The sequence below is a fragment of the Schistocerca americana genome, chromosome 1, assembly GCF_021461395.2.
Source record: "Schistocerca americana isolate TAMUIC-IGC-003095 chromosome 1, iqSchAmer2.1, whole genome shotgun sequence".
Lineage (NCBI taxonomy): Eukaryota > Metazoa > Arthropoda > Insecta > Orthoptera > Acrididae > Schistocerca > Schistocerca americana.
In genome coordinates, this window is record NC_060119.1 from 774,358,254 (window position 1) to 774,384,216 (window position 25,963).

General features: G+C 39.1%; 1 protein-coding gene across 1 annotated transcript in view; it reads left to right on the forward strand.

Annotated features, from left to right (window-relative positions):
* The first annotated feature begins 11,509 nt into the window (after window positions 1-11,509).
* The window catches only part of LOC124594131 (CCN family member 4), a 372,584-nt gene continuing 358,130 nt past the window's right edge, over window positions 11,510-25,963 (forward strand). The window contains exon 1 of the mRNA XM_047132491.1: window positions 11,510-11,609. The gene's annotated coding sequence lies outside the window, so the exon portion shown is untranslated. The remainder of the gene's footprint in view (window positions 11,610-25,963) is intronic.

Here is a 25,963-nt window from a genome sequence, read left to right on the forward strand (position 1 = left end):
AGCAAAAGAAATTTGGTAGAAAAGTTTGTCATTCTTTGAATATTAATTTTCAGAACATAGATAAAAAATCATTAGTTACTTCAATTTTTTATACTGTTTAAGGCTTCTTAACCAAATTGACTATCCATATAAAAAGAAACATAAGCGTAGTTGCATCAGTAGCTGTAACTATGCACTGCACCCTGCACTGATCGCACTATTGCTTTTGAATTATTTTAGAACCTTGCTCATCACGCAGCTGCAGCGGCAAGACGAGGTAAGTTGTGAGTTGCTTACAGGAGGCGTTTGAGAATATTTTAAAATTCTCAGTCAGCTACTAGAGAATTGATTTTTAATGATTTGTAGAAAGAGTAATTAATTTCTGTTTCTGTTTACTATTAGAATATGACCGATAGGAGGAGGTTCCAGGAAATGTTTGAATACTGACATGTCGGAATAAGATATTTTATAGTACGAACTGTACGGCTACGTACCAGATTTTTTGATAACAATGATAACGTTTCACCGGATTGCCTTACAATTTAAGAGAAATAACATAGGTAACGATAATATTGTAGGAGATTGAGCTTTAGACATTTTCGTACGTCTTTCATCCGGCTAACAATAATTATTACAACTTTTGATAGTTAAAACTTTACAGTTTTCACCTGTCGACCTATCTGTCATGATTTCTTTTCGTTAGATGATTTCGCTGTTAGAGATGCTTCGCCTTACTACTAAATTTGCAAAATTTTATACAATCGTAGTTGGTCAGTAGTTGTTGCATAGAATTTTTGTTGCTTTCGATGCTCCGCAAAAAATTGAAAATGATTTATCTCAGCAGTATTCTGGTTCGGAATTTAATTTATTTTGTAACATTGAGGTTAATAGTTTTGTGTTAAGCTAATTGTTTTGCAGTTTTTGTGTCATTTCTATATTGCAACAATGACAATGGAAACTAGAGCACAGGCAGGAATGGACAAGACTGTTGAAGTAGCTCCAGAAGAAGTTTCGGAAAGTTTGAGACATAGTGTAAAAAACTCTTCTCAGGATGATGAAGTCAGGGAACTTTCGAGCGACTTTAGGCTGTTATTTGCTAGTGATGCGTGATGCATTGCAGGGAACCACATGCAATTCAGGAAATCAAAATACCTTGAACAATCAGAATTTGTTGTGAGAGATTGAGGTTTTGTTTCTACTTCTACAGAGCAAAGTAATTTTGTCTTTCCCTCTTTCAGTAATAATGTTACACAATAAATACTAGCTCAACGTGATGAGATTAGAAAATCCAGTAATCAAATTACAGTATTTAATAACGAGATTAAGAACTCTAATGACGAACTTTGTGGAGAGATCAATGAATCTAGTAACGGAGAAGAATAAACATCAAATTATTTCTGGATGAGATTAATGACAATTTAAATCCCAAATTCGAGGAAATGTGGGAGTGGTTGAAAATTCAGGTACGCGATGAAGTCACGTCTGATATTAATAATCGTGTCTCCATAATTGATCACGTACAGTCTATTGATATTGTTGAGTTGAGAAAACAGATGTCACAAAAAAATTGCAAATAAAGGAATTAGCACCAAAGGTCCAGTCATTACTGTTACAGACTATCATTGAAGTTTCAAAGACTCATTTGATCACAGTTTCAAATTGAGTGGAAGAACTATCCGAGAGAGTGACGCAAATGATCAATGATTCTGATAGGTTCTCTGATACCGAAGAACGTTTGAAAGAAGGGTGGATGACGATTAATCAGTAAAGCAAACGTGACATGAGAAAGATACAGGAACAGCTTGTCAATATCAAAGAAAAGAAAGGCCTTGATAACGATACCAGTCGGTTCAATAATTATCTTGTTGGAAATCACAATTAATGCACTAATTTTGGAAATGCTGATCACTTCTCTCATGAACGTGATATGTTTGCGTGCCACAAGACTGCTACGTGAGTTACAGTATGAGACAAAACTAATTCGTTCAGAAAAACCTTGGTTTTGATAACAAACATTTTCTCACAGTTGGGAAATTTGAAATTCTTCACAATGGAATTCACCCAAGGAAGTGGTTACAACAGTTTGACTGTTCTGTGCCACCAAAATGGCCAATTGGTCACAAACTTGAATTAATTTGCAGTTATCTCGAAGGAGAACCTGCGACAAGAACGAGATCGATACCACGTGAATGTTGCACTTACGGTGATTTTTATCGTGCATTCTTGTCTGCTTACTGGCCTGAAACAGCTCAAGATCGAGTGAAACATAATATTATTATGATGAAAAATGAGGAACAATCGAATTTCTCAACTCATGTGCAGTACTCTGTAAACACAATGTGCATGAACAGATGTATAACTAATCCTTACAGTCCTTCGGAATTAATCCTCATTTGTTTGACTAAATTGGCTGTCATATTACGTCACATAATTTTGGCAGGACGTTGTAAGAATGACTTGAAATCTTTTCAACCTCTTATGCTAGACCTTGGACTTGACAATAAAAGTTACACACAGAATCAATAGCAAACAGTATTGTGAAAATTACCGTCTGCGGCGTAGTCGAAAACGTAGATGGAATTTGCGTGAACGGTATGATGAGAGAGATAACGAAGACAGGCATGATTTGATATATCGGCACAACAGTACAGATTACAGACGCTAGAGAAATGAGTCTCGTGGCCTTCGGAGTTATCAATACAGGAACAGAGGTCCTGGCACGCGTGAACATAGACGTTATGGCAATGAAGACAACTTCAGACGTAATGGTAATGACGGAGTAAATCGAAATTGGCGTGACAGCACAAATTCTGATTTCGAACGTGGTGCTCAGGTTGTAGAAATTAGGGCGTTGAGTCCACTTGACAATAATGCTAACAACAGTTATGAAAGACGAAATAATCATGTTGACAAATCAAAATTGGCGTTACTCGTAGAAATTCAGATTCTGAGCGTGGTGCAGCTGTAGAAGTTAGATCACCCAACCTGCACAGCAACTACAGACAAAAAGGGACACACGCAATGACCAGCAGCCACCCCTGTAAACGAACCGTTTGCAGATGCCAACAGTCTACAGACGTACCATATTAACTCTGTAGGTTCTGATGACATTAGAGACACATTGTTACAAGAAAATGGTGACTGTGGAAATACACTTGTACATTCTATTGTAAAAAATTCCAACTGTTTGCGTTTTGTCTTTCCACTCGAGGCACAACACTCACTGAGTTCGTCTGACAGTTGCCTGGAGATAACAACATTTCATTGTGAAGGTGAACAATCTAATAGCACAGAGCAGTTAATTAAAACGAAAGTGCATAGAGGAAAAGTAGATTCATATGCAAACACACGTGAATTATTCGAAATTTTAAAATAAGATGTGAAATTTTTTCTCATTAGATAGGAAATATATGTAATTTTTTATGAATTCAGACTTAAGGAACATAATAAATTATTTGTACCAGCTTATTTTATTCCGTTGACATATAGAGAAAAGGTCAAACAGGAAATACATTCTATGCTAGGTCAGCGAATGATCGGGCAAGCTGTGAGTTCATACAATAGCCCCTTACACGTTGTTAAAAAGGATGATTCCATTAGAAGTGTTCTCGATTCTTGACACATGAACTACATCGTACAACCAGAAAGAGATCTACCACAAACACTATACGAATTATTATAAAAATATCATAGTGTAAAGATAATGTCTTCCGTAGATTTACAGTCTAGCTTCTAGCAAATCAAATTACACCCTGAATGTAGGAAATATACAGCCTACCTGTTTTGAAAACTGCAGCCAATTAAGATTTGGTCTCCGTGTTGCAGCTGCTGCATTTATCCGAGGTTTGAATACTGCCTTACCAAAGCACTTGAACGAGAGAATGAGCACCTATATTCATGACATTTTGATTGCTGAAGATTTATGGACGGGACAGAACGAAGTGCTGAGTGAAATATAACAGACATTTCTTGAGCATGGCATTACAGTCAATTTAGAAAAATCAGAACTCGATAAAACACAAATTAAATTTCTTGGACAGGTTGTGTGTATGAAAGGAATCTCACCCATTTGAAGAAATTCCTGTACCTACGAACTAACGGCAACTTGGTGGACTCTTAGGCCTTCTGAATTTTTATCGACGTTTCATCAGCTTTCAGAGCTTGTCTACACCTAGACTAGGTCAACTTACAATTAAGAATACAATTAGGGACTGTGATGACGTCGCCGAGGCCTAATATGATGCTTTGAAAACTGCACTGCTTAGTGAACCTGTATTTTTACATCCTGATTTATCTCTTGCTTTTTGCCTTTCCATGAATAGCTCAAAATCTGGTCTTGCTGAGCAGTTGTTTCAAGAAGTTGTAGAAAATGAAATTCTTACACAGAAAACTACAGCTTTCGCCACCCGAGTCCTAACCAAAGTCAAACGTAACTATTCCGTCACCGAAATCGAAGCATTAGCATTAGCATTCGATAAACTCCGTTACTTTCAACAAGGTAAACACACTAAGGTGTATACCGATCATCGTGCACTTCAGTTTCGTGGGAGAGGTAAACTAAATCATGATAGTTTAAGACATTGGGCTTTGTTCCTTCAGGAATTCAGTTTCACTGTGATTTACAATCCAGGTCCAGAAAACACTGTTGCCGATGCACTTTCACGTGCGCCTGTTGGTTTAATGCAGAGTGATGAGGAAGATTGGAATGAAAATAATTTTAGTTTGTTATCTATGCAAAAAGTAGCCTTTGAAAACTTTGCTCATGACTGGAGGAAGATGCTATGTGGAATGACATAAAAGAGAAATGGGAAAAGAATTCAAATACTGTGATAAGTCTATTGTACCTTGTACGCAACAACATTTTATTCAGACGTAGTTCTCCTGACAGTCCTATTTGGGTATTGTGCATCCGAGGCGAGCTCTTCAACAAACTCGTTTACTACATACTTCTCAGTTACGGAAACGTTGGTGCTAAGAAATGTTGACCAAAATTACGAGATACATGTTACTTCAACAACATGGAAAAGCGAATTCATATAGTCTTGGCAAAAAGCAAAAGGCTCAGAAAGGCAAAACCACCTACTTTATGCACAGAACATCGCTGTTTCCGATCATTAGTGTGACATTAAGAGAATTAGCCGCTGTTGACATTTTCGGTTCAGTTACGAAATCTAAAGTTGTTCTCGTAGCTATTGAGCTTCCCTATAAATTTCTGTTATTCACAGCTTTACCGAAAGCAACTCAAAAATCTGAATCTGTAGCATTCGTAAAGCATTTTCTGAAAGAAATAGTGCATGTTGACAAAGTAATTTCTGATAGTGACCCACAATTTCGTTGTAATACATCTTTGCAGATTATATTGCTATCGTCAACACTGAACTGCTATGTGCACTTGTCGGATTTTCAAAATATCATTTACGAACTGACAAATGATTCTTCAACTTTACCTCTACTCCTTGTAGTAAAGAATAAACCACTGGCTGAGCTTATAACACAATTAATATCCATCCCTGTACAACGACGTTTAAGACACTGTGAAGCGATCGATTTAGCATTGGAAAACATCAAAAAAGCCGCAGAGCATTTACGTTTGCGCCATGACTATATGAAATGGTTAGAAATCTGTGAACAACTGGTATTCAGCATGTATTATTCTGAGTTTATTTATGAAGTATCTAACTGAAATTTAATACTCTTTTGCTATTCGTGAGTTTAGAACTTTTCTCTTTGTGATCTTGATATAGCATAGCAGGCTTGCTTTTAAGGTCCTAAGATAATGTCTTTTTCTTCTTGAAGACAGTTTGTACATATAAGGAAATTTCTTGTGAGTTGTGGAAACTTGTGTGTTTTGTTTTACCTTTACGTGGCAGAATACAGTGTTGTTTTTGAGGAAAGTGCATTGATGAAATGTTCTGTAGGTACACATTTTGTGAAGTATGTCACCCATTTAATAGGCATGGATGACTGCTGACTTTATTTTGGATAAGAGACCGTTTACAAGTGGTTCTGAATTGAGGAAGGTACTTCTGATGGTAAGTAGTTTAACTAGGAACATTACTGACTGACTGATGCTTGTTCAGCTATTTAGAAAGTATCTTGAAGAGTGATAATTTCACAGCTGTATGCGTACACATGATAAATGTAGGGAATATTGTGCGCTAGAGATATGGAATATGATGAGGAATTTTGCTTCAGAATTGCCATGTAAGGCTTATGATGTTATTACGTTTTATGATGGTGCAACTATGGTATATTATGATACGATTATGGTATATTGTGTGAAGTGGATTATGATTTTAGGATATTAAGCTGAAGATTAATGAAATATGTTGTTCTGAGGAAGACACACGAGGCATTGTATACTATTTACTTAGGAAGCATTTTTTTCGGCTATTTATGGTACAACACAAGGTACACTTACTAAACAGAGCAGCCCACAGGTGTACTAGATACATAGAGGTTCTGTTTGTGCACACTTTGTTCTCTCGTAGAGTCAGTGATATTTTCAAGAGAGATTTATTTTGTAATGAACGGATTTCTGGGAAGACAGTGTTGCTGAAGTTTTGTTGCTACTGACTAGATCTAATATGACATGTAAGACATATCGATTATGGAAAGAACACGAATTACACTTTGAGATACCAATCATACCTGCTATATACATTGCAAGATCCTGAAAACACCAGCGCTTGAAGATGATACGCTTTCTTTCCACCTGTTTGGAGGTAACAGCGTATATGTGGATGTATCTGTCGAGTAATAAGCATGAATGGTTTAACAAAGATTTTTCTTCTGTTGCTGAATTGTGTGATTATATGATGAATATTCTAGCTTTGCGAAGTTGTGGAATGAAATTCTCTCAGTAAAATATATTTTTCCCTAGTTGTTGCTGTTTACATTTACTGAACATTTTGTGTGACATGATCATAATGAATTATTTCTCTGTTGCAGAAATAATCAAAAAACACAGAACCCTATGCGTTTGTGTGAACTAAACACTACTTTCAGTTCGGAGTATAGCGTGCGTTCCGAGTGAGCTACATTATAACAACACCAATGTTGCGTGTGTTACAGAGAACTAGACTTTCTAGAAGACCAGGTCGTGTTAAAAACGTTTATTACTTGCATATAATTATGTTACGCGTTTTAACAGCTTTTTTTCTTTTCAGCTTGTAGTTTTTTTATACACGATTCAAGTTGATCTGCTACGTTTTTATGCACATTATAACAACACCAATGTTGCGTGTGTTACAGAGAACTAGACTTTCTAGAAGACCAGGTCGTGTTAAAAACGTTTATAGATTACTTGCATATAAGTATGTTACGCATTTTAACAGCTTTTTTCTTTTCAGCTTGTAGTTTTTTTATACGTGATTCAAGTTGATCTGCTACGTTTTTAGGCATGTTATAAATAATAGCGCAAATTAAGTTACTTCAATACTTTATTGGTTTTCTATTTAAACAATTTAATTTCAGAATCTCTTTCATGGTGGCGAGCGAATATGTAGATTTAGCTATGGTAGTGACGCATTGCTGAGCCTAGCACCTTAAGTTAATGACTGTAAGATGATGATCTTTTCTCTTGTCATTAAAATACTGAAGCTGAAGAGAAGTTGCTTGCTTCATTTTCGGTTAATAAACCATTTCTTTCAGCTACTACTGAGCAGTTCGAGGATAAACCGTTGTTGTGTTCCATATCAGAATAAGTGATGTCATTATTAGTTGCTTTATAAGATATGTCTTTTGAATGTTGTATTTATTTTGTAGTTGTGACTACCTACTAATGGTTATACGTGGACAAGTTGAAATTTGACATCTGATGATATCGGCCTTGTGATGCTACTTTCTACTTTCTATTCTATGATCATCATATATACATTAGTATGATTTTTTTTTGAGAAACGAATCATCTGTACTGTAATAATAAGGTTTTACTTGTAATTATCACTTCCCCATACTCAGTGTTAAATTTGTGAACTGACAACATTAGTTTCATCTGAAGTCCCATATATTGTATATGAAGGAATTGCATGTATACTCACATATATAGTTTTCTTAATTATCTACTATAGAAACTGGATTATATGAAATTTTGCTTTTATTTGTTGACCTGTAATTTTGGCTTTGATAATTTAAATCATATGCAATTATTATATATCAGCACTAGAATCAACAATTAATTGTGAGATTTTTTAAATATGGCACCGTTAACATCTTTGGACAAATGCGCATGTCACTCAGTGATGACATATGCCACACACTTGGCGTGTTCTGGATCAAAACAAGTACTTTATGGTACACTATTTACTTTACCATCAGAAAGTGAATTTGTGTAAGACAACCCTGCCACCATGCGATTGGCCTGGACCTGATATTTACAATCGTACTTCAAGAAACTTGCCAAACTTACGTAATTATCTGTGACCGTACATATTTTGAGTCATTTACTGAGCACTGAACTTATGTGCCTATTCACATGGCGCATATTTTATATTCAAGTGTATATAACTTACTATTATTCATTTATTCGTTTTATTTTGTTTCTGTTATTGTGTCATATCTGAGACTTTTGATATTCCACATCAATTATGAGAACCTGTTTGCTCAAAGATATATTCAACTTCAATGCATTTATGATCGTATCATCAATTTTTTTCATATTAAACAAGATATACTTCTGACTTATACTATCAGTACTGATTCTGTAGAGTATCTTTGTCTGAATATGAAAGGATTGACACTAAAAATTTTGGTGTGGTTGTCAATGGATATAGTGTATGCAGTTAGTCCCTGAGTATGCTTAGACCTGAAACTTGTGTGTTCTCAGAAAAACATAGTAGCATTTCGGTGTGTAATATTTGCATCTATGCGACTGAATGACATTTTAACACTCTTGGAGAACGATGAGTAACATTTTGTTAATCTATTAAACTGACTACTATCAATGCCTTGTAAGTATGAGCCCTTACATGCACAAAATGATAGTTGCACATTAATTTCCTTGACTATATTGTACAGCAAATTAATTTCCTACTCTGCATGTAACTCTTTTAAGCTTATGTTTATGTATTTTACCACTTTTGTACGACTTCTGAAACTATTTTTCACATTTTTGTACATAATAATTTTGCATTTGCTCCTTGAAAACATCTTACGCAAGAACCACCCCACAAAATTATTACAAGTGAGGGTGGTGATTATGAAAGTTGGACGTTTATGCACTTTTGGAACATTGGCTACTGATTCACCTGTTAGGTGCATATACAAATTGTGAGTCGGAGATATTATTATCACGAGCAGTAGCGAGTGAACAGTTGTTGAGAGTGGCCGGCCGCAGTCTGACGTGGAGAGAAGTCATGCATAAGAAAAGGTCGCAGCCTACCCTGACCATGCTAGTAGCGCCGAAGGAGATTTTGGTCTTAATCGAAGATTTTGGCAATTTGTCTTTTTGCAGCACGTAGTTTTTGCTTGCTAGCGCACTGGAGGAATTTTGTCAGATTTGTGTATACATACATTTAGAGTAATATTCGTATCTTTGTTGTAACCAGATACATGATTGATGACTATACACATTTTTGTAGAATTAAAGTTTTCAAAATGTTCAAGGAAACGAAAGGTCTGAGTATAGTTTGTCAATGTATGAATCTTCATTTTCAGAACATACTCGTAGTAAATTAAAAGTCGTTATTGGTTCCTTAAATTTTTACACTGTTTAAGACTTGTTGACCAAACCTGTCCTGATCATTCATTCAATTTCTATATTAAAAAACATAGGCGTATTTGCATCAGTAGTTGTAACCGTGCATGTCACTCTGCATGGATCGCATATTCCTTTTGAATTCTTTTAGCATAGCCACGCAGTTGCGGCGACAAGACGAGGTAAGCAGTCTGTTGTGTACAGGAGCATTGCAGTATAATGGTTAGGAGACGTCAGGGAATATTTTAAAATTCGCAGTCACACACTAGAGAATTAATTTTTCATGATTTGTTCATGGTTAATTTCTGTTTTTGTTCTTCATCAGAAAGATGACATATCCGATAGGAGGAGGTCCCAGAAATGTTTGAATACTAACATATCGGAATAAGGGTTTTCATAACACAAACTGTGCGAGTACATATCAGATTTTGTGACAACGGTAATAAAGTTTCACTAGATAGCCTTGAGCTTTCAAAGAAAAAGTATAGGTAACGATAATATCCTAAGAGATTGAGCTTTACACCATGCTGTAATGATCATTACAGATTTTAATAAATAAAACTTACAACTTTCCACACCACTATTGTAATCAATACAAGCATACACACAGCAACGGAAGAAATAGTAAGAAGTGTTCTTAAAACTGTCATTTACTGATTTTCTGCGAAAGATCTCACTCTCAATTTTAAAACTTATTCATCGCAGCAGATGTGGAGGCGTTACTCCCGTCACAAGTGTAACACATGGTAAGGGAGCCATAAATAGTGTGTAAACTTCCAAATTACTAGGGGTCAACTACAATGAGAATTTAACTGGAAAAAGTACATTTTCGAACTGCTAAACCACAGCTGCAAATCTTGGGTGCAGGAAAATCAGTAAATTGTAATATTTTGCATATTTTCTTTAAGTTATGTGAGACTGAACAATGTTCTCCAGTAACTCACCTAGAAGAAAGACAGTAGGAAAAAAATGTGGTGCTCACCCACTACATCTGCTGGATATCTGTTTAAGAAGTTGGGCATTCTGAGTACTTCTTCCCCATTAATCTATTCTTCCATGAAAATAATCAACTGTAGTTCAGAAGGAATAATGAAGTATATAATTACAGCACCAGAAGAAAAAATTACATTCATTACTCCAACTGAGTTCTTCTATAGTACAAAAAGGGGTGCACAGTGCTGCAGCTAAAATTTTTGTTAGCTTTCCTAGTGATATAAAATTTAAAACAGCAACAATGTAAAATTTGGAAACAAAGCGGAAATGTTGCCTCTTGACGGCACCTACTCCATAGAAGAATTTCCATTACTGTGATGTGTCAAAGATGGTGGGCTGAAATTGCTAATCACATCTGTGTATTAAAAAAGAGGCATGTAGCCATAACTGCAAATTAATTTGTGATGTGAATGTAAAATGACATGGTCTATATCGTTACGATTTACCGTGCAAATAATCCATGGATTGTGAAACTGAACAACGACTGTACAAAGGGTATCATGACATTCACACATTACCAGCTTCATTAAAATGTCTGTGTTGTATATGTGATATTGAGTGACAGTTCTGTCAGTACTCACTTCCCTGCCTAACGCCTAAGGCCAGTAAGTAAGTAAAAATATGTTGGAGCCCTCTCGACTCTTCTCGGGCGGACGCGTGAGCTTGTATGAGCGTAAACGGAGGTGACGTCCCCGTCAGAGACGGCGGCAGCAGCGACGACGGCGCCGGCGCCTGCTATCGACGGTGGCGGGTCACGTGACGGCGCTTGCGCACTGCTGCGCACGCGGCGCGCCGGCCGCGGGCCGCGCGGTGTGGCGTCGCGACGCCAGTGTTGCCGCGGGAGCCCACACTGGCCGCGACGCCGGGGCCGACGCCGCCTCCGCCGCCGCATGCGACGCCCCCGATCGCCACTCGGCTGACGCTGCTCGCTATCCGCCAGGTGAGCGCCCGCTCCTGCCGCCAGCCGTTCCCTCACACACTGCGCCGCAGCTAAAGTTGGACGTTGCTCTTTCGCATTAGGGGATTTGTTGAAACATAACTTCGCTGTCTTTTAGAACTTGTCTGTCGGAGTCAAGTCGCTGAGGATGGCCATGCCGACGATAGTCGAATGTTTGCGCCTGTGCAACACACGTAGGTTTCCAAATAACTAAAATTTTGTCCAACAAATTTCAACGAATACTTAATGTCTCACCTACACCTCGCAGTCGTAGACTGTGTAAGATACAGTACATAGAATCATATTTTCTTTATTTGTTCTAGTACTACCAAGAATCTGAATTTCTACTCCAAATGAAGGTCAAAGATATACATGGAGCTCATTGCTTTTGTATTAACTAATAGAACGCATGGTTAAACTATCGATTTATCATTTGAATTCATTCCACTGTTCTACGATAGTTGATATGTAATTTCAAACGTAACGCATATGATTAAGTTCGTTATTGTTGTAAATAAAATAATATATGTACAAATAATGTGATGTCATTACCGGCTTAATACTTTATAGCTGCTGTCAGGTTTTCCTTAGTCTGCCACAGAATAAGCCTGTTGAATGGATTTCTCCTGAAGTCAGAGCACGTAAATTCGTAGTACAACTGGGAATTCAGACAATTGCAAGACGATTGTTATACCCCGGATACGTTAATTGCTTTAATAACTATTTTATGTGTTTGGTTGCCGTATTTACTCATCAAGCAGTTTAGTTATCTACGTTTAAAGATCAGACAATAGACGTACTGACTTGGAAATCATAGCACTTGTCAAGTTCTGGTGGTTGCAGAAATTACTTTAGCGGAAGAGGAATCACATCATACTTCAACCATTCGTTTGTTAACAATGTAATTGCAGCTTAGGCTATATGGCACTGAGGACTGAAATAATGCGAGTTCTTAGTGCTATGGGATATCGCCATAGATGTTACACAACTTCAGGCCATTTTTACAGACCGTGGAACGTCTTGCGGTGTGAGGTGAAGAATTGCTGAACCAAAATAACCAAAATAACACACCGAAAAGTACATTAGCTCAGTTACCTTCCGGTGTGTCGACGTCTTTCATGCTCATAAACACAGTCTTAAGACAGAAATGGATTTCTTGGTTCCGTTTTTGACTGTCAGTGACTTAAACTGCTCTTTCAGGTCTGGATTAATCGGTCCGATTACAGCATCTTAGCGCTTCCTTTCGTAGAATTGTCCAAACTTTGCTCTTGCTTTATGAATGTGCCACTCAAGTACTATATACAGGAATTTCGATTTTTGTGACGTAATCCTGCTTTCTTAGTCTGAGCTTACAGTTCGGAATCTTGTGGGAAGTCAATCTGCTAGTAAAACAGCTACGAAGATCTGAAAATTCATAATTATTCATTTTGTTATGATAATGTGGCTGTATTTAGCCATATGATATGGTACAAATGATCTCAATGTCAAGAATCATCTGTAAGGAGCTGAACATTGACCTGAAGCTAAACCCTATTTTTTATTTCTTTACGTCAAGAAATAATGTTAAGAAAGAGAAGGTGGATGAAATGATAAGGAAAGAAGAGAGGAAAGACCAATATGAGGGCAAGACAAGGCCTGATCCACCGTGGCGCGACATTGGGACACTTGTATATTGAGACAGCAGCTGCGTTGAACTATTCCCTGCATAATGTACGGACCAATATATCATTTAAGAATATCGTTTCCCAGACAGGTAAAGACTGATTCTGACAAACGGAATAATCTAGTCATTTTGGTCGTCCACAAATGTGTATGGACTGGCAGAATTTTAGGATTTTCCTGGGCTACAAACAGCGTGGATTAAAAGTACACAGCTCAGATAACTGTGGATGTTTGGAGGAAAAGAAAGTGAAAACTAAAAGAACGAATCAATCGATTTAGACGTAGCAGAGGGATGTAATTTTGAATACTACACAGTTGATGCAGTGCGAAGTATGAAATACAGTACCACAATGATTGTACTGAGCAATCCGATACAACGTTAAGTGTAATACATTTTAAAAGAAACATCTGTTGTTTATTTATGGCCTGTATGACGTTTAGTAGTATCTAAAGCAAACGCGAGTGAATCATTTACGACAAGAAGCTCATTCTGAATTACGTTCCTATAAGATATTCTACTAGAAATCTTAAATAAATAGGAATAGATGCCTATGTGACAAGATTAATTTGTTTCGTCTCATTTTAGAATAATGAAACGTTTATAACTGCGAATATTCCGTCCGACGAGTTGAGTCCCAGTGCCTATATGGCATTAAACAGTAAATACTACCCTGGCCACAATTCTTGAAACTTGTGAACTCGTGTATTATAAACGGTTTGTTGAGTAAATAGAACTCTTTTTTATATTTCTTGTGAACTGTTAATAATAATCATTTAAAAAGTATCGAGAAAGTGTTAAGTCTAACACCTGGAAAAAGTAAGAAAATGGTGCCTAAATAAATTGTTTAAATCTGTTTTACGTCACCTATCTGCAAATGTCTGACAGCTTAGATTCATGAGAAACAGAGAACTATAAGAATAAGCCTCATAGAAATTATGAAATGTGAACAGAACAACAACCAAAAAAAGGAGGGGGGGGGGGGAGACTGTTTGAAGCTCACATTTTTCCACCTCTGTGGAATAAAAATTTGTTGAAGTTTTGCAGTCAATATTATGTTGCTCCATCCATGCTGTCTAACAATCTTCAGTGCTCCTTAGTACGGAATCCACAAGGTGGCTGAGACTTCGACGTTCATGTTTGTACTACACACTGACAAAATCACTCTTGAGGATATCCAGTGTGTGAATAAAATTTCTGCTACGATCCAGATCAATTTTTAACTGGTAACACTTAAAATCAGTCAGAATCATGACAGCCGATATTGCACCTCACTTAATTCGGTTCCTTCTTGCCACGTAGTGAAAGTGTTCATGAGGTGACGCGGTGTGCTCTTGCATTATCGTCTTGAAAGATGAGCCTAGCTCCAGAAATATGCGTCTGTCGCTAACCTCGATGGCAATGATTTGCGACCCACATTCGCAGGGAAAGGTCGGGTGAAACGGGATAAATATCTGAAAATTTAAATACTGATTTTAATATTAGTAGAAAATGTAAACGTTCTAATTCATTCTTTACATAATGTTGATTAAGGGACTAATTATAGGACACACTACTTTTATATCGAAATGCATAGAGAATATTTTAAAGACAACAACAAAGTACCACATGTTCCTATTTACATGTGCCAGTAAGAATGAATCGGAAACGTTAGGTGAATCGCGATAAGATTTCTTCTTGTTTTAACTCTCGTATACTGTACGTAATTATAAAGGAAGTATACTGAGTGTGTCAGAACAAAAAAATGGTTCAAATGGCTCTGAGCACTATGGGACTTAACAGCTGTGGTCATCAGTCCCCTAGAACTTAGAACTACTTAAACCTAACCAACCTAAGGACATCACACGCATCCATGCCCGAGGCAGGATTCGAACCTGCGACCGTAGCACTCGCGCGGTTCCGGACTGCGCGCCTAGAACCGCGAGACCACCGCGGCCGGCGTGTCAGAACATCTTCCATACATCTTAACATCATTTTAAGTACACATGTGGCATAAAAAAGTTCTCCTCTCTCTCAGCCCCTGCACACTTTTCGTGGTACAACTCCTCTGCCTCTTATTTGGCACCAAATCCAGCCTCCCAGCTTTGATGATGCGCGGTCACTGTATTTTGCTCAACAAAATCCATGCATTGTATCTTACTTCTCTGACTGTGAGGATTTCTCCACCAGCCATTTAGTTCTTTACATTTTCTCGATTCTGCAGTAATATTTTCAGGAGACGTGAAGAGTACTGCTTGTCGCTTCCTTCTCGATGGATTGCGTTCCGTTTGTTTCTTCGTAGGTGGAGAAAGTTCACGGTAAGGTACTGAAGGTGACGCCGGTTCTGTCTGGTTTTCGGTGCCGGTTGCTGATGCTGTAGGAAGAGGACTATGCATGGTCACAGCACCATGTTCAGCAGCTTCCTCTGTTGTCATGCAACTAAAAAGGAAATCATGTTCAGAGGGAACATCTGCACTGAGTGCGTAAACCACAGTTGATCTTAACCCACTCTCAACAATAGCAGCCGTCGCTGCTTTCAGTATCCTTCTAAAAGTGACCTTGTTGATCCCCCCCCCCTCCCCTCCTGGTTGTTCCTCATGAAAGTATTGAGCTCAGTGTGATACTATGACTTCATCCACTGAGAAATGATCTATCTAATGGCTGAATGAGTTGTATGGGTAGGTAAACAAATTTTGTGTACGTCATTTTCATTGTAAAACTCCAATGCCTCTAATCTTTTATGGGAAGGGTGTTCATCTAGAAGCAAGAGACATCTTCCAGGAACGCTATGAGCTAGGTAAGATCAAAACACTTCAAAAAGTCTTCTTCATTTATCCAAAGTGAATCCATCATTGTTACCAATGAGCCATTAGGAAAACTGGTAGGAAATTCAAGATAAAACATTTGGCCTTTTCATGTTGCCACTGGTGGAATGATTTCCTACAGCGTTCATACAAGCACGTCTGCGAAAAGACAACATTGCAACAGCTCACTGCAAATATTTCCTTGTGTGCTTTATTAGTCATCTGAAAGCCAGATCTGTCACAGTTATAAATCAATTGTGGATAATCAATCAATACTCCGTGATTTTATCCACTGAAGTAAAATATCGCTCAGGGTCATGCTTATTAAGTCACTTGCGTAATGCAAAGAGAGACCTTCAGCTTTCCTAAATGTCATTTCAGGATTGCACTTGCGAAAAGCAATAAGCCAATCAATTCCTGCTGTCTGATGTTGTTTCAAAAACTTACGTTTGATTCCATTTTCCTCTGAGACAAAAGGCAGCTTTTCTTGAAATGTTAGAATGCTAACAGAAACCACAAGCTGAGAGCGTAAGCATCCGTTCTACTAACTGCGTTCCTTGTTCGACGGTAAACCTAGTTTGTTCACTCTTCTTCTCCAGCTGATTATCGATACCACTTTGTAGATGGCGGCGAGGACGTGAATGAGGCACGCCAAATAATCTTGCAGCATGACGTATGCTCCTCCCTTGGCGCAAGACAGTAGTAGCTCAGCGCGTATTGTCTTCAGTCCAACCATCTTCATCATTCCTCAGCTGCGAGAGGATAGTAAAAAATAACTCAGTAAAACGTGCTGTCGCTATCCTGACTTAATTTAGTATCCCTATTCACGAAAAGGCATAGTTTGTAATCTACAGCGGTTAGTAACACTGAAACCATTTTCCATGAACAGTAAAGTACCGTAACCGCATTTAGATTACCACTTTAAAATCAACCACAAGTGAATACATAATGACAGTAAGGGTTAACTAATTATACTAAATTTAAAGAAAAATATCAGAAATCAGAAGTTCCTGTTCCTCTCACCTTCCATAACGGGTGTTCCTTCTGAGGAATTCAGAATACAAGACTGCACTGGCACTCCGTTAGACGGTTTTCTGATGCATCAAATTGAGACGGGGACCTGGAGATGATATCACATTCTTATGTGCAGTTGGTTTCTCCTGGGGAATCATACTCTAAAACTGTCCCTACCTGACCATTGTCCATGCTCGTATAATACCAGCCCAGAACTTGACGAATTACCTCTATCCTGAACCTGTGGGACCTCACGTCTGAGACGTGCATTGACATCTGGTTGACTCCACTCGGTTCTGTGACTGTTACTAGACAACTTCAACACTCATTGGTAAAAACACGCACATGCCATAGGTACAGGTCCAATTCCAGGTAGGTACGGGGACCCGTACCTATCTTCTCTGTGCGCCACGTTGTTGGTTCGTAATGGATGGCTAGAGACCAAATTGATCGCGTGGAGACGGTTGCGTAGTGTCTGTATCGATACGGCCGACACAGTCACTTACGTACAGACAGTGCACAAGTCCTTTCTCATGAAGTATCGACGAACCGTGATACATAAGTAGCGTCTTCAGCGTTTATTGTAGATCGCGGACGACCACTATGAGGCCGATCTTCAATCTTTTGTATCTAAGAATAGTGGTTCAATGTTACAATGACGTCAGTGTGATGTTCATCTACATCTGTCTCTATGTGATTACTCCGCAATTCACGCTTAAGTGCCTGCTAGAGGGTTCATTGAACCGTCTTTCAAACTATTTCCCTACATCTCCACTCTCCAAGAAAGCACGGGAGAAACGAACATTTAAAGCTCTCGGTGCGAGCTCTGATTTATCTTATTTTATTATTATCATCATCATTTCCTAAGCAGGTCGACGCGAACAAAATATTTTCACATTCGGAACAAAAAGTAAGCCGAACCAAAAATGCCTTTGTTTTAAAGGTTGCCACACCAATTCGCGCATCATATCCTTGACATTCTCTCCCCTAATTAGCGATAATGCAAAACGAGCTTCCATTCCTTGGTCTCTTTCTACATCTACTGGCTATCCTGTCTGGTAAGGATACGGCACAGCAATACTGTAGCAGAGGATGAACAGGCGCAGCCTAGGCAGTCTCTTTAGCACACCTGTTGCACTTTTTTAATGTTTTATCAGTAAATCACGGTGTTTGCTTCGCTTTCTTCACAACATTATCTATGTGACCCTTACAGTTTAAATTATTCGTAATTGTAATCCCTAAGTATTTAGTTGAATTTACAGAGGTTAGATTTGTCATTCATCGGGTAAGCGGAATTTAGCGGATTACTTTTGGTAGGCCTACTCATGCGGATGAATTCACGTTTTCCACTGTTTAGAGTCAGTTGCCACTTTCCGCACCATACAGATATCCAGACGAAAGGTATTCGCAGTTCCGAATATGGGAAACCATCAACTTATAAGGAATGACAAGAATGAAAACATTATGTATATGTTACAAAATCGTACTGCAAATCGACATTAGCGCTATTGGGCTGTAATGCAGCGCATTACTCCTATTTCCTTACTTGGATATTGGCATGGCTTGGGCAACTTTAGATACTGATCTCTCGAATAGCGAGTGGTTGTATATAATTGCTAAGTATGGAGTTATTGTATCACTTTACTCTGAAAGGAACCTACCTGGAATATAATATCGATCGGAGGCCCTGCGTTTTTATGTGATTTAAGCTGATTCGCTACACTGAGGATAACTACTTCCAGTTACTCATGATGGCAGTTCGCGAGGTATGTTGCCAGACTGAATATCGTACGCAAGCTGCATTCTTCTGTTCGTAACTGGAGACACAGTCCACTGTCCAGAATTGCAGTAGCACATAGCTTTAAACGGGTGACTGGCCGTATGTAGCAATTTTTTGTGATGGAAGGAGTATTCAGAGAGATCTTTCCCAAAAAGAGATTTTCTAGTCGTTTGAGTGATGGAATTTGTGTTTGAGCACTTTATATTAGTTAATCATGACTTTATTAACAACTAATATCATGTATATCTTCCATTCAGCCCGAAGACAGCATGGATGTGTTAGAGCAGACGTAGTAATAACATGTGGATAGCCCTTTTGCGGTATAGAAAGCAACGCTTTGCCTGTCTGATCTTCTCTGGAGCTGTGTATTATAATGCAATGTGTTGCAAATAAATTCCGCACTTGCTCTGTAATGTGAAACATTTACGCCAATAAACTGGGTACTTAACGAGCAGTAGTGACTTTTTAAGAGGTTGTCGTTTCCGTTATTTCCAGTAAACTATTCTATGTAACATGTGTCCAATACAGAGGTACGATTCTTAGAATGTAGCCCATATAAATGCAAAAACAGTTAAGCAAATTCAGATGATGGAGTTCAAAATACATGTATTCCAATTCCGACTTCACTATATTTTCCAATTTTATTGGCAACATAACGTGTAGCTCTTCTGATGATGTCTCCACAGGCAAATATCTGAAGTGGTTAGGTTAGTGGAACCTGGTGGGCAAGGATCGTCACCATTTCTGCCCACCGGCCTTCCGCGGAATGTTGGTTTACGTAACAACCAGAATGCACAGAGTCTCCCGTCATGCTAAAAAACCATAACTACCACCGTACCCAAAGGAATAATTTCAAATAATGCTGGAAGTTCAAGAACATTTACCTAACGGAGCCTTGTACAACGAAGCTGTAATACGTTCCAATCAACTGACTGGCTACCATAACACACCACACGTTAATAGAGAGACGTTCTTGAAAGTGTCACCACAAAAGCGTGTGGCTTTTCGTCGAACCACCGTTGTCGGTTGCGAATGTTATTGACAATGGCACGATTGAAAGTGGCTTCATAAGTAAAACGTATTGCTGTCAGTACTCGACGGTATGCAATTAATAAATATCCCAATGTTCTGACTACATCTACCTTTTAAGTAATCCTAGAAGACTTGAATACCTGATGTCCGCCATAATCTTCTATGTTCGTAAATATTCTGTTTGTGTTTGTTGAAACGACATTTTCTACCCACTGAATAACGTCCTCAGCTTCATCCACGTACTATTCATTTCCACATGAGACATGACTGCTGAACACTACTCCAGACCCCAACCACCCCCCTCCCCCTCCCCAGTCGGAGGTTCGAATTCTCCCTCGGGCATGGATGTGTGTGTCGTCCCTAGCGTAAGTTAGTTTAAGTAGTGTGTAACCTCTGACCTCGGCAGTTTGGTTCCATAGACCTTACCACAAATTTCCAATTTTTTACTACTCCAAAACCACGCAGTTCAGTGAAAACTTATGAATTTGTTACTCTGCGATTAGGACATTATCTATAGTATTTTCTACAAGCAGCAGTATCGTTCCATTACAATACCCGTACGTAGATATCGGCGTACCCAGCATTTGTAAATACGTGCAGCACACTCAAATGACAGTAGGAATATCCAACAGGACACAATCGCCGTTGAAAACTTAAGTTATATAGAATAAAGTACAGCATCACAACTTTAACTACAGAACAAATATGGCTATCGATAAATTAACCATTGCAACTGGAGTACCAATGTGTGAAATAAAAACTTACCTCTGTAACCTACATCTAAATCTACATTTATACTCCGCAAGCCACCCAACGGTGTGTGGCGGAGGGCACTTTACGTGCCACTGTCATTACCTCCCTTTCCTGTTCCAGTCGCGTATGGTTCGCGTGAAGAACGACTGTCTGAAAGCCTCCGTGCGCGCTCTAATCTCTCTAATTTTACATTCGTGATCTCCTCGGGAGGTATAAGTAGGGGGAAGCAATATATTCGATACCTCATCCAGAAACGCACCCTCTCGAAACCTGGCGAGCAAGCTACACCGCGATGCAGAGCGTCTCTCTTGCAGAGTTTGCCACTTGAGTTTGTTAAACATCTCCGTAACGCTATCACGGTTACCAAATAACCCTGTGACGAAACGCGCCGCTCTTCTTTGGATCTTCTCTATCTCCTCCGTCAACCTGATCTGGTACGGATCCCACACTGATGAGCAATACTCAAGTATAGGTCGAACAAGTGTTTTGTAAGCCACCTCCTTTGTTGATGGACTACATTTTCTAAGGATTCTCCCAATGAATCTCAACCTGGTACCCGCCTTACCAACAATTAATTTTATATGATCGTTCCACTTCAAATCATTCCCAGATATTTTACGGAAGTAACTGCTACCACTGTTTGTTCCGCTATCATATAATCATACAATAAAGGATCCTTCTTTCTATGTATTCGCAATACATTACATTTGTCTATGTTAAGGGTCAGTTGCCACTCCCTGCACCAAGTGCCTATATGCTGCAGATCTTCCTGCATTTCGCTACAATTTTCTAATGCTGCAACTTCTCTGTATACTACAGCATCATCCGCGAAAAGCCGCATGGGACTTCCGACACTATCTACTAAGTCATTTATATATATTGTGAAAAGCAATGGTTCCATAACACTCCCCTGTGGCACGCCAGAGGTTACTTTAACGTCTGTAGACGTCTCTCCATTGATAACAACATGCTGTGTTCTGTTTGCTAAAAACTCTTCAATCCAGCCACACAGCTGGTCTGATATTCCGTAGGCTCTTACTTTGTTTATCAGACGACAGTGCGGAACTGTATCGAACGCCTTCCGGAAGTCAAGAAAAATAGCATCTACCTGGGAGCCTGTATCTAGTATTTTCTGGGTCTCATGAACAAATAAAGCGAGTTGGGTCTCACACGATCGCTGTTTCCGGAATCCATGTTGATTCCTACATAGTAGATTCTGGGTTTCCAAAAACGACATGATACTCGAGCAAAAAACATGTTCTAAAATTCTACAACAGATCGACGTCAGAGATATAGGTCTATAGTTTTGCGCATCTGCTCGACGACCCTTCTTGACAACTGGGACTATCTGTGCTATTTTCCAATCATTTGGAACCTTCCGTTCCTCTACAGACTTGCGGTACACGGCTGTTAGAAGGGGGGCAGGTTCTTTCGCGTACTCTGTGTAGAATCGAATTGGTATCCCGTCAGGTCCAGTGGACTTTCCTCTGTTGAGTGATTCCAGTTGCTTTTCTATTCCTTGGACACTTATTTCGATGTCAGCCATTTTTTCGTTTGTGCGAGGATTTAGAGAAGGAACTGCAGTGCGGTCTTCCTCTGTGAAACAGCTTTGGAAAAAGGTGTTTAGTATTTCAGCTTTACGCTTGCCATCCTCTGTTTCAATGCCATCATCATCCCGGAGTGTCTGGATATGCTGTTACGAGCCACTTACTGATTTAACGTAAGACCAGAACTTCCTAGGATTTTCTGTCAAGTCGGTACATAGAATTTTACTTTCGAATTCACTGAGCGCTTCACGCATAACCCTCCTTACGCTAACTTTGACATCGTTTAGCTTCTGTTTGTCTGAGAGGTTTTGGCTGCGTTTAAACTTAGAGTGAAGCTCTCTTTGCTTTCGCAGTAGTTTCCTAACTTTGTTGTTGTACCACGGTGGGTTTTTCCCGTCTCTCACAGTTTTACTCGGCACGTACCTGTCTAAAACGCATTTTACGATTGCCTTGAACTTTTTCCATAAACACTCAACATTGTCAGTGTCGGAACAGAAATTTTCGTTTTGATCTGTTAGGTAGTCTGAAATCTGCCTTCTATTACTCTTGCTAAACAGATAAACCTTCCTCCCTTTTTTTATATTCCTATTAACTTCCATATTCAGGGATGCTGCAACGGCCTTATGATCACTGATTCCCCGTTCTGTACATACAGAGTCGAAAAGTTCGGGTCTGTTTGTCATCAGTAGGTCCAAGATGTTATCTCCACGAGTCGGTTCTCTGTTTAATTGCTCGAGGTAATTTTCGGATAGTGCACTCAGTATAATGTCACTCGATGCTCTGTCCCTACCACCCGTCCTAAAGATCCGAGTGTCCCAGTCTATATCTGGTAAATTGAAATCTCCACCTAAGACTATAACATGCTGAGAAAATTTATGTGAAATGTATTCCAAATTTTCTCTCAGTTGTTCTGCCACTAATGCTCCTGAGTCGGGAGGTCGGTAAAAGGAGCCAATTATTAACCTAGCTCGGTTGTTGAGTGTAGCCTCCACCCATAATAATTCACAGGAACTATCCACTTCTATTTCACTACAGGATAAACTACTACTAACAGCGACGAACACTCCACCACCGGTTGCATGCAATCTATCCTTTCTAGTCTGTACTTTTGTAAAAATTTCGGCAGAATTTATCTCTGGCTTAAGCCAGCTTTCTGTACCTATAACGATTTCAGCTTTGGTGCTTTCTATCAGCGCTTGAAGTTCTGGTACTTTACCAACGCAGCTTCGACAGTTGACAATTACAATACCGATTGCTGCTTGGTCCCCGCATGTCCTGACTTTGCCCTGCACCCGTTGAGGCTGTTGCCCTTTCTGTACTTGCCAAAGGCCATCTAACCTAAAAAACCGCCCAGCCCACGCCACACAACCCCTGCTACCCGTGTAGCCGCTTGTTGCGTGTAGTGGACTCTTGACCTATCAGCTGTATCTCTGAAAACAATAAAAATTTATCTCATGTGACATTTAGTGTTCACTTTTCCTGTTGAAACACGCTGTATATACTCGTACCATCGAAATAGCGTTTCTGTAAAGCTAATGAGGACAACATATTTTCGTCCTGCGTTTCGTGATTATGCATAGACCGTTATTTGTGGATCTTACATATCTGAATATAACAGGACCAACGCAGTATCAATTCTGGTAGAGATTGCTCAACGTAGAAATTTTTACCTAACGTTTTTTGTGGCTCCAGAAGAGGCTCTGAATTGAAAAAATGATATCGTGAATTCTCCACACATGGAAACAACTCATCATTCTTTGCCTGAGAATGACATGAGAACACCGTAGCTACATATACTGCAAGAATGTTGCCTTAGATGGTAGCGACTGTGTATGATACTTCACAGAGATATAGCTACGCAGGTATGTTCCACTTGCATTCGTGGTGGGAAAAACTGGAGTGGAGATGGGGAGTAAAGCAGCAGTTTATTTGTGAGCAGTAACACACTAGTGCATAAAATTTATACAGCAATTTCTCAGAACTTACTGCCAACCTCATACAGTTAATAGAGGTCTATTTTTATACGTGCTGTAGATCTGTGGATACTTTTCTTCCAGATCCCTGCCTAGTAGTTGTGCTCCTCCCCTTGTAAGTACCACGTCATTTTAGTTGCAGTTCATGCTGAAGTTACGCACTTTGATTTATCAACAGAAACGACGATCACCTTTGTGATCAAGACAACAGCCTACCGGCAGATCTATCTGTGGAGAACATTACTTGGGAATGCATTCTGTACGTGGAGACAGTAACTATGTCACCCAAGAGCACCAGATATGTGGAATACTCTAAACTATACGTAACCGTAACGTAAAATCCGTCCACAGCCCATGACGTGCCCATGGGCGCCGGTCGACCGCCATGTCATCCTGTTCCACTGGCTTCCTAGGACACTGTATGAAGTGACGTGAGGTCAGCACGCAACTGTCCTGGCCGTTGCCAGTTTTCGTGATCTGTAGCTGCTACTAATCGGTCAAGCAGCTCCTAAAATGACATCTCGAGGCCTAGTTCACCTAGTTCCCGTCCTCCCACAAGGAATATTCCTTGGCGGTACTGGGAATAGAAGCCGTGTCCTCCGTGTGATAATCAGCCGCGCTAACGCCTCAGGAAGGATGCGAACACTCTTATCCATATCATATAACATATCCTGTAGCATACTAGCCACACAGTATGAGGTCAGAGTTTCAAATTCGCCTATGCCTCCTGTCCACTGAATGCTGCAGATATTATAAAGACACCCTGGAGCTAGAGCTGTGTAGTCGCCCGCTGTAGAATGCGAATAAAAGTGAAGTGCAGGTTCCATATTTGTAACTGCAACTGAAGATTGCATTATATTAGGAACAGTAACGAGCATGATGTACAGGAAAGCAAGAGAACCTGGAACACGCTGCCCGTCTTAGAATGACTATCCGCATACATGTTTTCGTAGCAAATGTATAAAAAAAATAACTGAATGGTTATCAGTTCATGAAAACAGGCAGAAATTGATTGAAAAATAAAGCAGTAGCAAGATCCAGCACAGTGCTCTTTGGAAGGCTTACGTATTTGGAAAGATACATATTCTTCTTATTCCAAACATATATCTCGATGTAGTTCACTTCTTCATACTTTTTTTCTTTATTATTATTTTTTTTTTTTCTTCGGGAGACGTGGTTGTGAAGAGTGCTTGATTTGTGACTGTACGCAGCGGTACGCCGCAGCGGTACCTCTGACAAAAATAACGTTTTAAGAAGCCTAAATTAAGAAAAAGACATAATTACTCACGCAATGTCACAGTATCGGATCTCCTTTTTTATAAATCAGGCAATTGTTTGTGACTAATGTAGCATCAATGGGAATGAAGATACCACGTGCACTAATAGTGATACTAACAGTTGTTCTATTGTTTCTGAGCTGCTATTACAGAAAAAGATTGTTGAATGTGTATCACGTAGCTTACTGCGCAGTTATAGGTAGCAAGGTATAATGTAGGGTGATACAAATTGGTAATTCTTTAGATATTCGTAGTCGTGGGATGTATCCAAACGTCTTTGTTTGGACTTCAAGTTTTAGTAGTTCCCTAAAATTAATTTGGACTCTATATACTAAATTAATGTAGTCTCTTTATAATTCGAAATTCATTTTCATACGTTTATAATAGCGTCCTAATATTGACAATTGAAATTCAGAGATAACCTGTTGTATACCTTTGATGTACGATTCATCTTTCCTAATTTGTAGCATTGACTGCTGCTGCCCTACGATATCGATCATAAACACAGGGTTGCTCACAAATACCTCCGAAATTTCAG